The sequence below is a fragment of the Sphaerodactylus townsendi genome, linkage group LG02 (genome assembly GCF_021028975.2).
Source record: "Sphaerodactylus townsendi isolate TG3544 linkage group LG02, MPM_Stown_v2.3, whole genome shotgun sequence".
NCBI classification, from domain to species: domain Eukaryota; kingdom Metazoa; phylum Chordata; class Lepidosauria; order Squamata; family Sphaerodactylidae; genus Sphaerodactylus; species Sphaerodactylus townsendi.
Window position 1 is genome coordinate 127,015,359 of NC_059426.1, and position 13,627 is coordinate 127,028,985.

Below are 13,627 nucleotides of genomic sequence, written 5' to 3' on the forward strand. Positions count from 1 at the left end.
GAAAATGTCAAACAAACAGAATAATGACATGCTGGCTCTTATCTTTAAGATCCTACACTGCTTGAGGTCAGAATTCCTGAAGGGCCATTTCCTCTGGTAGTGTCAAGCCACCAGTTAAAATAAGCCTCCTAAACCATACTGCCTGTTCCTCTACCTCCAGAGATTAGGCGGTTGACAACCCGATGGGGATTTTTTAGTGGCAGAATATCCCCTCTGGTACATCCTCTCCCTTGAGGCTTGCCTGGTGGCTACATTACTGCCTTTATAAATGCCAGATCCAAACATTTCTGTCGAAGGCTTTCACAGCCAGATTCAACTGGTTGTAGTGGGTTTTCCGGGCTGTATGGCCATGGTCTGGTAGGTTTCACCTGCATCTGTGGCTGGCATCTTCAGGTGGTGATACACATCTGAAGATGCCAGTCACAGATGCAGGTGAAACGTTAGGAACAAGATCTACCCGACCACGGCCACACAGCCCGGAAAACCCACCAAACCAGCCAAACATTTCTATTAACCTAGGCTTTCCACTTAGGATTTTAAAAAATATATTTTAAGCTGTTTTAAAGTCTACTTATAACATGTTTTATATTTGTTGTATGGATACTTTTAGCTGCTCAATTATTTTATGCTGTTTTGTGGCCAATTCTTGTTTTTATTATTGATAATTAAAGCGGCTTGTACGGTCTTATGACATTGTTTTTACTCGTGTGCTACACTGAGCATTAATTCAGACATCAAAGAAAATTGTGGTTCCTAAATCTTCAATCTCAGCATAGATGAGAAGGAAGGAATGCATAAGTACAAGAATTCCAGCTTTAGGGCACTTTACAAATTCAGTTTGATTTGTTAAAGATCTCTGGATACAAACTGTGCCTCCAAGTAACTCCAAAGCCAGCCTTTCTACAAGACAGTATGCGGTCAATAATGTGCAACTCTCCACTACCTACAGCCGAAGGTTAAGAGATGTTCCTGCCTTCAGTAATAAACAACCTTGGTTAGGTAACTACCTGAAAACAATTGTGCTAAATCAAATAAAAATCTGTGGGAAGCTTCCTCACAGCAAAATCTAGAATTTAGCTCAAACTTCTAGAAAATTTATTATTAGGGAAATCAGACACAAGACTGAAATCAGGCTATGAAATAATAGACTTTCACAAAGGTAGGGACATAGAAGTGTTATAGGGAGGTGGCATACACTTTTTCTAGAAAGACACATAATTCACACATTAAGACATAAGACTACTTAAAACTTATTCCCATTTTATTCAGTGGGGCTTACTCCCAGGAAAGTGTTTGTAGAAATACAGTCAGGCGCTTCATGTAAAATTTTAGAAAAATCTTAATTCACTTATGAGAAAATAGTTGCTTTAGTTCAGATAGCTTTTAAACACACCGTTTAACTGTAAAGAGCAGTAACTATAAAACCTCTGGTTCTGGTGGGTTTTCTGGGCTGTGTGGCCATGGTCTGGCGGATCTGCATCTGTGGCGAAACATTAGGAACAAAATCCACCAGACCACGGCCACACAGCCCAGAAAACCCACCAGAACCAGTTGAATCCGGCCATGAAGGCCTTCGACAAAATAAAACCTGTTTCCTAAAATGTATGAATCATCCACTCACATAACACCTAAGACAATGTACAAAATAGATTAAAACAACAGATGGTATGGATATTTGAGAACTAGTCTCAAGTGGGCTAGTCATATTTTGCAGATTCAATTGTGTGAGATTCAAGTATAAAATACATAAATGGGTTATTTAGCAGTGGACAATTTCTAAAGATAGATATTTTTGACGGTCTTCTGTTGCAATCTTGTGCAGTTGGTTGAAATTGGTTGTACATAATTATGCACATTGCAGCTAATAGTTGCAGTTAACTGAAATAAATTGTACATGAGTAAATGCTTGATTGTGATCTACTCTAAATCTTTTGAGTCTGCATTTCTTTTTGTAACAGCTAGCAGAAACAATTATATTGTGGCACTCAGATTTCTTCCCCAATAATGTGTAAATGTGGCAAATAAATGTGAATTATTTCCATGTTTTCAATGAACCAGGAATTGCTCAATTACTCTGTCAAGTATATATGTTGCACGGAAGCTGTTTTCATCGCTTCAATGTGTAAAACAGGAGTGTCCAACTCTAGCCCTCCATATGTTCATGGACTACTGGCAGGTGCTGATGGGAATTGTAGTCCTTGAACATCTAGAAGGCCAGAGTTGGACATCCCTGGTGTAACGAAACCTTGAGAGGCATCCTTAATCCTGCTAACCAGTTACAGGTCCCTTTAATAAGGTAGGCCAGGGGTGTACGCACATTTACAGAAGGGAAAAGAACCTGTCTGGCTCTAGTGTGAACTTTAAAACTCTATTTTTAATGAAAACAATGAAAAAAATTAAAAAAATTAAAAAATTAAGAGTTGTGGTCCTGTTATATAAATGTTTTAATTATTTTAATTAAAAATAGAGTGTTAAAGTTCACACTAGAGCCAGACAGGTTCTTTTTGCTTCTGTAAATTAGATACTGTCTCTGGCTCATTATATATTTTTGTGTACACACATTTACCAAGGCATAGAAAAAAAGCATGTTTGTTTCTGGTGCTTACATTTTTACCAATGTGTGTTCAATTACTCAGGTCTAGCCACTCCCAAGAATAGAAATAAAAGGAAGACTTGTACAAGATGTGGTAGCAGGCACACACCCACAAGTATAGGATTATCCTTTTCACTAACCTACGCACACATAAATGGAGACACGCTAGGGTCACCCTAACATTATGTAGTGGCAGAGCCTGCAGCCCCATAAATATGTAGTGTAGTGGTTAATGTTGGGGTAGGATTAGGTTTGAATCCCCTCTCTGCCTTGGAAGCTTGCTGGGAGATCTTAGGCAGTCACACACTTGCGGACTAAGCTACCTGTAAAGGATTCAATGGTGTTGATGAGCGGGACAGCCGCCTGGCCTTGACTGCATTCCATAACCCGGGCGATGGGCCAGCATCTGCGGCGGAGACTCTGGCGGAGACCTTATCTCTGCGAGAGAGATGAGAACTCCGTTCCCATGGGAATCCGGGAGGGGGGATGGGATGGACAGAGTTATAACTACCTGTGCTTCATGGCGGGGAGACTTTATTCCTGCCACATTAAATTGTACGTGAACTTTCTAGGATCATCTGAATAAAAGCGGTGCTTACACCCAAAAAAAGCCTTTTATTTCTGCTTCTATGGAATTCGCTTACATTGTGGCAGGAATCCTAGTTCATCTATCTTCCCAGTGCAGCGGACCTCTGATGTCTTGGCATGGAGATAAGTTGAATATTCCTGAATCTGTATGGAAGATAAAGCGGTAGCCCCAAAAGAGGGCTCCGGCTTTCCCTTATGGATTTGGAGAGAACCCGACTGGAGAATCGGTCTTCGCTGGTAACTTCTTTCCCGTCCTCAGCATCAACACGAAGTCTTCCCTTACTCCGTTGGGGTACGAGGGACGAGAAGAGCGATCATAATGTGACTCTTTTGCATGAGTCGCTTGGGGAGCTGTCTATGGATCGTGCGCCTGTGGATCGGATATCTCACCGTTTCCGTGTGGATTGCTGGAAACCTCAGATGCAACCTGTCACGAAAGAAGACGGGTCTGACTCAATTCCTACCTCACGCGGCAACACAGGGAGTCCATTGAATCCATTCCTGCAGACTCGTGTGCGGTGATGCTCCCAAGAATCCCACCGTGGCATAGCACTGGGGCCCGTCCGAAGACCCTCACCGCTGAAACCGGGACTATATCGGGGATTGGGAGGGGTATCCGTACCTGAAGCTTCCGATCGGACCCCCCAGATCCCGGATCAGCAGCTGCACCTGAGGTGCCCCCCGTGGAGCCGCTTCCGCTGGGTGGGCACGAGGTCCTACATCTCCTGATGAAGAGGAATCCTAAGAAAGCCTTGCCTTCCCATCCAGGGATTCTATTCCCCTCCTAATCAAAGAGAGCTGGGATGAGGAAATTCGGGCCGACTACGAGATGCCCAGGAAGCATGAGCCCGTCGACTCAGCCGCCAGCTATGGGAAGAGGAACGAGAGCTAGCTGCAGCAAGAGCGTGAAAACCTGCAAAGCGACCGGGAACAGCAGGCGCCAAAGGAAATCCAAGCTTTCGAATTGAGACCGTGCATAAAAGACGCGCATTGCAATGGCAATATGTGCAGAACCTATCAGTCCATGATAAAGTCCTGGAGACACTCCAAACTGGACTTACAGCGTCAAACAGCCGAAGCATATTAAGGCCACTTTGCGTCCGCATAAAGTGAACTAACGCTGCAGCCGTTCAACAAGAACCCGAATCCTGGCCAAATTGGAACGAGGAGAAAGCAGCTTTGCATGCGCATCCAGGATGCCTTGACTCGCTTAAAGGAGAGAGATTTAGCCGCCTTGGAGAGGGAACTGAAGAAGCAGCAGGACAAGATGCCCCAAAGGTGGAGTCTACGCTGTCACTGGGTACAGCCCAGCGCCAGAGGGGCGGCGCTGCTGGGTCCTGCTACTCGCGGCTGCCACCTTCCAAGGACCGGCTCCCACCAGAACACCAGCGGCGCCGGCGTTGGTGCCCCCACCTCCACCGATTCCGGCCCTCCCTGCGCCGCTGCCTCAGCCTGCGCAGCAGCCGCCCAGGCAGGCGCCAAGGAGCGTGGAGAGAGGATATTACAGACCTCCAGCCTGCCCGTTTCGATGGGACCGCTTCCAAACTTCCCTGCACTTCATCCTGGCTTCGATGCCCACATGGAGGGACTATGGCTTGATTTGTGGCACGGTCTGCAGGCGAAAAAATATGGGACATCGGTTCCACGTCTTAGATGGAGGCGGCAGCCGACTGGTTTGTGACTCTTTTTTGATCACCGCAGGAGATGAGGATGCTTTCACGGTGCCGGCGGTCCTCCAAGCCTTAAGGGCTGGCACGAAGATCCCTGGGTGCCGAAAATGAAGCCATCCGCACCATCAAATCTATTCCAGCAAAGGCAACCGCTCGTTTGCAGGGCTTGCCCGTGAATTTCGTGCGGCTACTGGGAGAGAAACTCCCCTCCCTGAGTAGCCTGAGCGCATGAAATGGGCCTTCTCGGATGCTGTGGCCGTGGCTCACTGCGTGAAAGCGGTGTTTCTTGTTCGGATCCCCCGCACTATTGTACTGATTGGATGGAAGCGCCCGGGATCTCAAGTGGCGTCCTACCGTTTGGATTACGCTCGTGCCGGGGGCCGCCCACGCCCAAAACCCGCCGCTTCGACCACCGCTGCGACTCCCAAGCCAAGCCCAGCAGCCTCTGCCGAGACCACCTCCGAGCGCCGTAGCCGTGCAGGACGTATGCTTTACTGGCAGAGGGCCGGGTCATCTGGCCGCCAACTGCCCGAAAAAGCAGAAGCCAACCGCTCCGGCCGCGCGCACCCCATCTGCCAAGCCACCACGCAAAAATCCGGGCCGCCCCCAGCGGGCTCGTCTAAAGGCAGTTACCGAAGGCGGCCCAGAGGAGGGGGAAGCTTGGCTATTTGCCTCTCTTCAGCCCCCATGGATATGGGTTGGAGCTCCAGATCACGGTGAGTGAAGGCAGGCGCTCCCATTACGATTCAAGCGTTTCTGGCCAACCCCGCTAAGCATACTCGTATTATAGCCTCAGCCCTTGTAGATTCTGGGTGCTCCATTTGTTTAATCATTTGGCCCCAGGTGGCGGAGGAACTTGGACTAGACCGAGTCCCCCTGGCTAAGCTCATACCGTTCACCCCAAATGGTGGCAGTCCTCTCGGGGTCGAAGGACCCGTGGTCAAGTTCATAACGCAACCGGTCCTCCTCAGCTGCGCTGACCATTGGGAGAAGGTTAGGTTTATTCTGGCGCCGGTGTCCAGGCACTCCATGGATTCTGGGCATGCATTGGTTGTTGTTGCATGAACCAAGAATTTCATTTGGAAAAGAAAGGGATCTTAGAATTCACTGACCACTCCCTGCGGAGAACACACCATGAATTGGGGGGAAAACTCACCTTCTCCTGACATACCCCCCCCCCCCCGGCCTTCATCAGCGATGCACGCCCTAATTGCTCACGATTCTACGGGCATTCCACCGGCTTACCAAGATTTAGTAGAGTATTTCAGGAGCAAGAATGCGATCAATTGCCACTATAGAGACACTGACTGCAAAATCATTATTACAGCCAAGGTGGCAACTTAAGGTAGAATCCTACCGCATGAGTCCCAATGAGGAGAAGAAGACTTCGTGCCTTCTTAGACAAGAACCTATTTCCCGTGAGGTTCATGCGATGAACTACCAAACACACACATGCTGCTCCTGTATTGCACATTTAAAAAAAAAAAAAAGGATGGGTCTTTAAGGCTCTGCACGGATTACCGAGGACTCAATGCGAGTTTCCCTCAATCCAATAAATACCCTTTGCCATTAATCAAAGGTTCTTTTAGATGCATTGGGCAGGGGACGCATTTTCTCGAGATTGGACTTAAGAGAAGCTTACTACAGAGGGTCTACTTGCGGAAGGCTATGAACATTTATTTCCATTTAACCACGAAATTTGGACAGTATGAATACTTAATAGTACCATTGAGGTTAAGTGGGGCCCCCGGAGCTTTTATGGCCCTTATCAGCGAAGTTCTCCATGATTTATTATACAAGGGAGTAGTGGTGTACTTAGATGGCCGTTTTAATTTGTTCACAAACCATGGAAGAGCATGAAGCATTGGTTAGGGAAGTATTCGGCAACGCTTGCTCAACAGCTCCCTCTTTGCCAAACTTTCTAAAATGTTGTTTCCACCGAGCCTCTATCGACTATTTGGGTTACCGGATCTCTTCCGAGGGGCTAAAAATGGATCCTGCTAAGATTGACGCATTCCTCCAATGGCCTGCCCCTATGTCGAAAGGAACTCAAATGCCTCCTAGGGTTTGCTAATTTCTATCGTGACTTTATACCCCAATTAAGCTGAACTGACTCTCCCACTCACAGACCTCTTACCAGCACTAAGGGTAAAGAATCCACAGGCTGCCAAGCCCGGGGCCCCCCACCTGGTCTAAAGAGATGTCAGACAATGCCTTTCAGGTTTAAGAAATCAGCTTTTACTACCCAGACCTATCACAAACACCCTGGCCCAGATCTTCCGTTTGTACAGTTTACGTGGATACCTCCCGGACAAAGCGCTTGGAGCAACCCTGTTGCAGAGAAATAAAGATGATAGGCTGGTTCCGTGTGCTTATTTATCAAAGAAATTCTCCGGTGCTGAGCTCAACTGGACTGTAGGGGATAAAGAGACTCACGGCCATCAAAGTAGCACTTTCCACTTGAAGCCACTGGCTGGAGGGGGCTAAACACCCCTTCCAAGTTTGGTCAGATCCACCAAGAACTTGGCCGACCTCTCCACCCCCCCCTCAAGATGTCCATGCAAAACAACTCCGTTGGGCTGATTTCTTTTCTAGTTTCTCTTTCACTGTCCATTTTTTCCCCGGGAAGAGCAATAAGCTAGCTGATCTTGGCTCTCAGCCTGCCACCCGAGGAGGGTGGAGCTTGCCTTGCGGGATCCTTCCGCGCACTGTTCTCTCCCCCTCCCAATTGGGAGGCTGGCTGTCACTCGATCTCAGACGTCCCACTCCTCCTTCTCCACCCATTTCCCAGCCTGGTCTCTCCTTTCCCTCTGAGAACTTCGAGGTGAGACTCTTGTGAGCCTCCAGCGGAGGAAGGTGACTCTGGTGCGCCTGGAAGATGGTGTTTGGCGTGAGAGGATTGTTAAGTGCGATGCCTCCCCCCCCCTCCGTGGCAGGTTCTCGAGGCCTGTCATGATGCCCATCGGCTGGACATTTTGGCTTCCTAAAAACTCTGCATTTGGCCGCCCGTCAATTTTGGTGGCGCGCGATGTAAGGACATTGAGACATATATTAAAGGTTGCTCTGTTTGTGCAGAAGCCAAAGCCGTTCCGGGAAAACCCCATGGTCTGTTGAAGCCTCTCCCCGGTGGCCTCCCGCCCCTGGGAAGTCATCTCCATGGATTTTATTACAGATTTGCCAGAAAGTCAAAGACCTTACGGTCTTGTGTTGGTGGTGGACTTATTTTCTAAACAAGCCCATTTCATCCCATGTGCTTCCATCCCCTCCGCTCCTAAGTTAAGCGCGTCTGTTCATTCAGCATGTTTATCGTCTACACTCCGCCCCCGTTAAGGTGGCCTCCGACCCTTGAGCCCCAATTCATTTCAAAGTTCTGGGAAAGCTTTACTAGGTTTGTTGGGGGCCGCCCCGGCAATTGCCGCCCCCTACCACGTTCAAAGTAGCGGTGAGTCAGAGAGAACGAAAAGAACCCTGGAGCAGTATTTACAATGTTACACCAACGACCACCAAGACAATTGGAGCGAGTTAATTCCGTTTGCAGAATACGCCTATAATAATGCGGTTGCATAGCAGTTACAAAAAAAATTGCCAGAGAATTGTGTCTGAGTCGATCCTTCCCTGCGTTGCCGCAGCTTTACCTGCGGAGGCGTTGAGTCCTCGAGGAGTTTCAACAGTAGATTTCATCTCTGGCCGAAGGGTGGAAAATGGTCCAGACAACCTTACAACAGGCTAAAGACTCCCAAAAACTTCAGCCGGATAAGCACCTTCCAGTTTTCCACGCTTTACGTGTAGAGCCTGGGTGTATTTGTGCAAAAATCTCAGAGGCGTGCATAAATTTACCAAAACTGGGCAAAAGATTCGTGGGACCTTTTTCCAGATTACTAAAGTGATTAATGATGTCGCACTGCCCGATTGGACTTACACTTCGTTACTCTAAGTAATATCCATCCTGTCTTCCATTCCAGTTTGCTCAAAGGAGGCTCCCGTTTCCGATGCCTGTACGCGACCAGCCGGAGAGACCCCCCACCGACTATAATTGATGGCCTGAAGCATTCACGAAATTGGCGCCATCCTGGACTCTAGATTTTAATGTGGCAGCACGCTTGCAATATTTGGTCTCTTGGGTGGGATATTCCTCTGGGTATAATCAATGGGTTTATTCCGAAAATGTGGACGCCCCTGCCCTCGGCTGCTTTCCATACGCGCCTTTCCGCACAAACCAGGGGGGGAGAAGTCTTTTTTGAGGGAGGTAGAGGGTAAAGGATTCAATGGTGTTGATGAGCGGGACAGCCGCCTGGCCTTGACTGCATTCCATAACCCGGGCGATGGGCCAGCATCTGCGGCGGAGACTCTGGCGGAGACCTTATCTCTGCGAGAGAGATGAGAACTCCGTTCCCATGGGAATCCGGGAGGGGGGATGGGATGGACAGAGTTATAACCTGTGCTTCTGGCGGGAGACTTTATTCCTGCCACGTCGTGTACGTGAGCTTTCTAGGATGTCTGAATAAACGGTCTTTTACACCAAAAAAGCCTTTTATTTCTGCTTCTATGGAATTCCTTACACTACCTCACAGGTTGCTGTGAGGATAAAATGGAAGAAAGAATGGTGTAAACCACATTGGGTGCATTGGAGAGAAAGGCAGGGTAAAAATAAAGTCAGTAAATAGTAAGTAGCCATTTTATGTCTGTGGTATGGGATCCCAACTTGCTAGAAGCAGCAACCCTGTTTCAGGGATATACAGGAACTGGGTCTTAATCCTCGCTGTTTAGTAACCAAAATTCTGCTCCCCTCCCCCCGATACAAGGACACAAAGAATCAATGTTTAATTTTTAGCATGTTCCAATCTATGGATACTGAAATCCAGCAACTTGAGCCATGAATGGAAATGGATATCCTGAGATCAAGTGGTCATTGTGAGGGTTACTATGCAACAACACTACTACCATCCTTCAAACCTTGTTTCTGTCAGTAAAAGGCATGGGGCAGGGCCTTTCCGAGGGCTATTTTGGTCTCACAGTCCATTCCTGCACCCATTCCTCCGGCTCAAGGAGTAACTACTGGACAACTTGCCACAATGCAATTTGTGCAACTCACCAAGGTGCAGCAGCAGTTGCATATCACACAACTCCCCTGGGTTCAGCAGCATCTTTCACACAACTTGCCCAGTGTTGTAGAGGCCACCACACAACTTACCCTTTGTGACCTGTTACTGTATGATTTTCAACCTGGCCAGAGAACCTTCCAAAAGGACGAAAAGCTGAGAGCCAGTGTGGTGTAGTGGCAAGTGTTAGGTAGAGATCTGGGCAACCAAGGTTCAAATTGCCACTATGACACAGAGGCTTGCATGCTGGCCTTGTGCCAGCAAAACTCTCTCAGCCAAATCTGCCTCACAGTGTCATTGTGAAGATAAAATAGAGGACAGAATATCACCTGCTCTGGGTCTCCACTGAGGAGGAAGAAGGGGTACGAAAACTAGGAGGTTGATTGGTGAGTGGTAAGGAGACATGGAAGCAGAGAAAGGGGAGAAGATATAGGGGCTGACCAAAAAAGAGAAAGGGGAAATAGTGTGGGCATGTGGGGACAGAGAAGCAAGGAAAATGAAGTGTCCCCTACAAATCCTTGCGAGTTCCCTGCTTGTATATGACTGTTGTGGAAGTGCTTTGTAATTTTTTTTTAATATCGAAAGCAATATCTGTGCAAATTTAATTTGTCTTAGTATGCCCCTAAATTGTACTCCAACGTAAAGTGGCCAATGTTATCCCGTGCATTAACCGTATCAATGCAAGACACTCAATACAAAGCTACCTTTAAAGACAATTCAAAAATAGTAGTTGGTTGAAAAATATAGTGGCAAGATTGTTTGGGGTGAGGTTATGGAAAACACATCTGGACAGCCTTAAGAGAGCAACTGATTCTACATGCTAATTATCCTTATACACAATTTGGTCAGAATGGAACTGGTGGTGATGACTCACTTCCAGGCAATCGTCACGCATTCCATCCTGGCGTTCTAGTTCCCCACATGCCCTCCCACCCCCGACAAGAATAAGCAGGGCCTGGAGGGACAGCAGCATCAAAGCGTCCTATCATCCACCCACTCTCATCTTACCAGTCCCCCTACCTTGTTCTGAAAACCAAGCTAGGCCCAGTGGGGCAGCAGTGGTAAGCTGTCCTTCCACCTGGCCCAGCATCATCCCTCCCAGTCAGCCATCAAACCTCTGCACCCCACAAAACTCAAGCAAGTGTCCGCCCACGTTTCCCCCAGGATCAACCAGGGCCCGGCAGGGCAGCAGCACTAAGCAGCTGCCCAGCCAAACACAGCCACCAGTGGCTACAGGAGAATGCTGCTAGACTGGGCAACCTCACTCACCTTCCCCGATTACTGTGGAATGTGTGGGAGCAGCTTACCTCCTGAGCCTGCCCCAGCAATGACAGAGCAATGGCAGAACAGCTGGTCAGCAGGAGGTGTAGCAAGCCACTACACCTCCGCCAGGTGGAGAAGCTAGAGGCAGGCTAGCAGCAGTGTGAGGAGGGCTTCCTCCAATAGAGGAAAGGTTTATTGATTGGGGGGGGGGGACAGGGACAGGAAGGTGAGCAAGTGGGCCAGCAGGGGGAAGGGGGCAAGTAAAGCAGCAGTAAAGCCTATTGCAGGGGCAAAACTCTTACTCGTCTTCCTCCTCCAGTTTTCTAGAGCCCATTGCATTTCCCCCCACAATGGGTATTACTTCTAGTTATCTATAAAGCCCTAAGGCTCTGGCTACATGAAAGGTTGCCCAATCCTATGTGAATCTGCTCAACAGCATAAAAAAATTAGCATAGAGGCCCTATTAGATGTATGCACACCTTCAGAAGTGAAGCGGGTTAGCAATCGACAAAGGGCCTGTTGTGCTATGATGCTTCAGTGATACAGTACCAAGCCTGTTTAAGAGCCAGGCAAACATGTCTGCTTTCTGAGCTTTTTATTCAGCTTTGTGTTCTCTTTTCTGCCTAATGAATTTTCTGCTGTGTTCTAATAATTTATTCTGGTCCATTTATTGTTTTACTGATCTTATGTGACCTTTTTCCTATTTATAATCGTTAACTGCTGATTCAAGGCTACTTGCAGGATAAGGGAGTTATCACCAGATAATTAGTTTTGCACCAGATCCTTTTACAAATGTGTTATTCAGAAGCAGAATCCTGAAATACTGCATTTAGCATCAATAATGCCTATGTTAGCATCTGGTTACTTTATTAGCAGCACAAACAAGTCCATCTAACAAGTCAATTTCATCCAGAGGGTGAATCAAACCAAGATGTTTAAAATACCCATTAGATCACCACAGAACTGCTTAAGTCTTCAGTAAAAAAAAATCAGCACTAAAATAACTGTTTCATATGTAATTTTATTGCCTTATCCAAGATATAGAAAAGTAAGTAGTGAAGTCTAAGTAAAAGCACCAGACAGTAAGCATTTGAAGACCATTCACATTTGCACAATCTCAGCATGTTGTTAGCTTCAAGCTAGATGTCCCATTAGAGAGCTAAACTGTGTTTGTTCCACATGGCTACCTTAGAGCAAACCAATCCAGGAGAGGTGAAGGGCTGTCCCACAGATCCAATGTGTGGTAGAATAAATGAGGAAGGAGATTCGTTTAGGAGGGAATGAGTACCTGACCAGAAGAGCAGCTAATCAGACAGACAGTGCATAAGGCAATGCAACTGCTAGATGGATTTGTAATTGGTTGACTGGCTGAATACAAAGAGTACTTATCAATGGCACATTTTCATCCTGGAGAGAAGGGAGTAGTGGAGTGCCACAGGGTTCTGTCCTAGGCCCAGTGCTAGTCAATATTTTCATCAATGACTTGGATAATGAAATAGAGGGCATGTTAATCAAATGAGCAGGTGATACCAAATTAGGAGGGGTAGTAGGTAGTTAATACCCTGGAGGACAAGGGCAGGATTCAAAATGATCTGGACAAGTTAGAGAGCTGGGCCAACACTAACAAAATGAATTTCAACAGAGATAAATGTAAGATTCTATACTTAGGCAGAAAAAATGAAATGCACAGCTATAGGATGGGTGACACCTGGCTTGACAATACCACATGTGAAAGGGATCTGGGAGTCTTTGTAGACGACAAACTGAACATGAGTCTGCAGTGTGATACGGCAGCCAAGAAAACCAAGGCAATTCTGGGATGCATCAATAAAAGTATAGTGTCTAGATCGAGGGAAGTAATTGCACCACTCTGCTCTGCATTGGTCAGACCTCACTTTGAGTACAGTGTCCAGAGGGCAACCAAAATGGTAAAAGATCTGGAATCCATGCCCTTCAAAGAAAGGCTTAGGGAGCTGGGGGGAACACGATAGCTATGTTTAAATATTTGAAGGGATGTCATGTCAAAGAGGGATCAAGTTTGTCTTCTGCTTCCTCAGAGACTAGGACATGGAATAATGGATTCAAGGTGCAGGAAAAGAGATTTCACCTAAACATTAGGAAGAACTTTCTGACTGTCAGGGCTGCTCAACACTGGAATTCACTGCCTCGAAGGTTTTTAAACAGAGGCCGGATGAGCATATGTCAGGAGTGCTTTGATTTTATGTTCCTGCATGGCAGCGCATTGGACTTGATGACTCTTGTGGTCTCTTCCAACTCTATGATTCTATGACTGGGTAAGGATAAGGCAGATTAATCAAGAGCAAGAGACCTAAGAGATGAAAGTAGGTTGAAAGACATATAGAATTAGGTCTGGGAAAGTAAAGAAAAAAACCACTCCATGTGAGGGGCCCGCA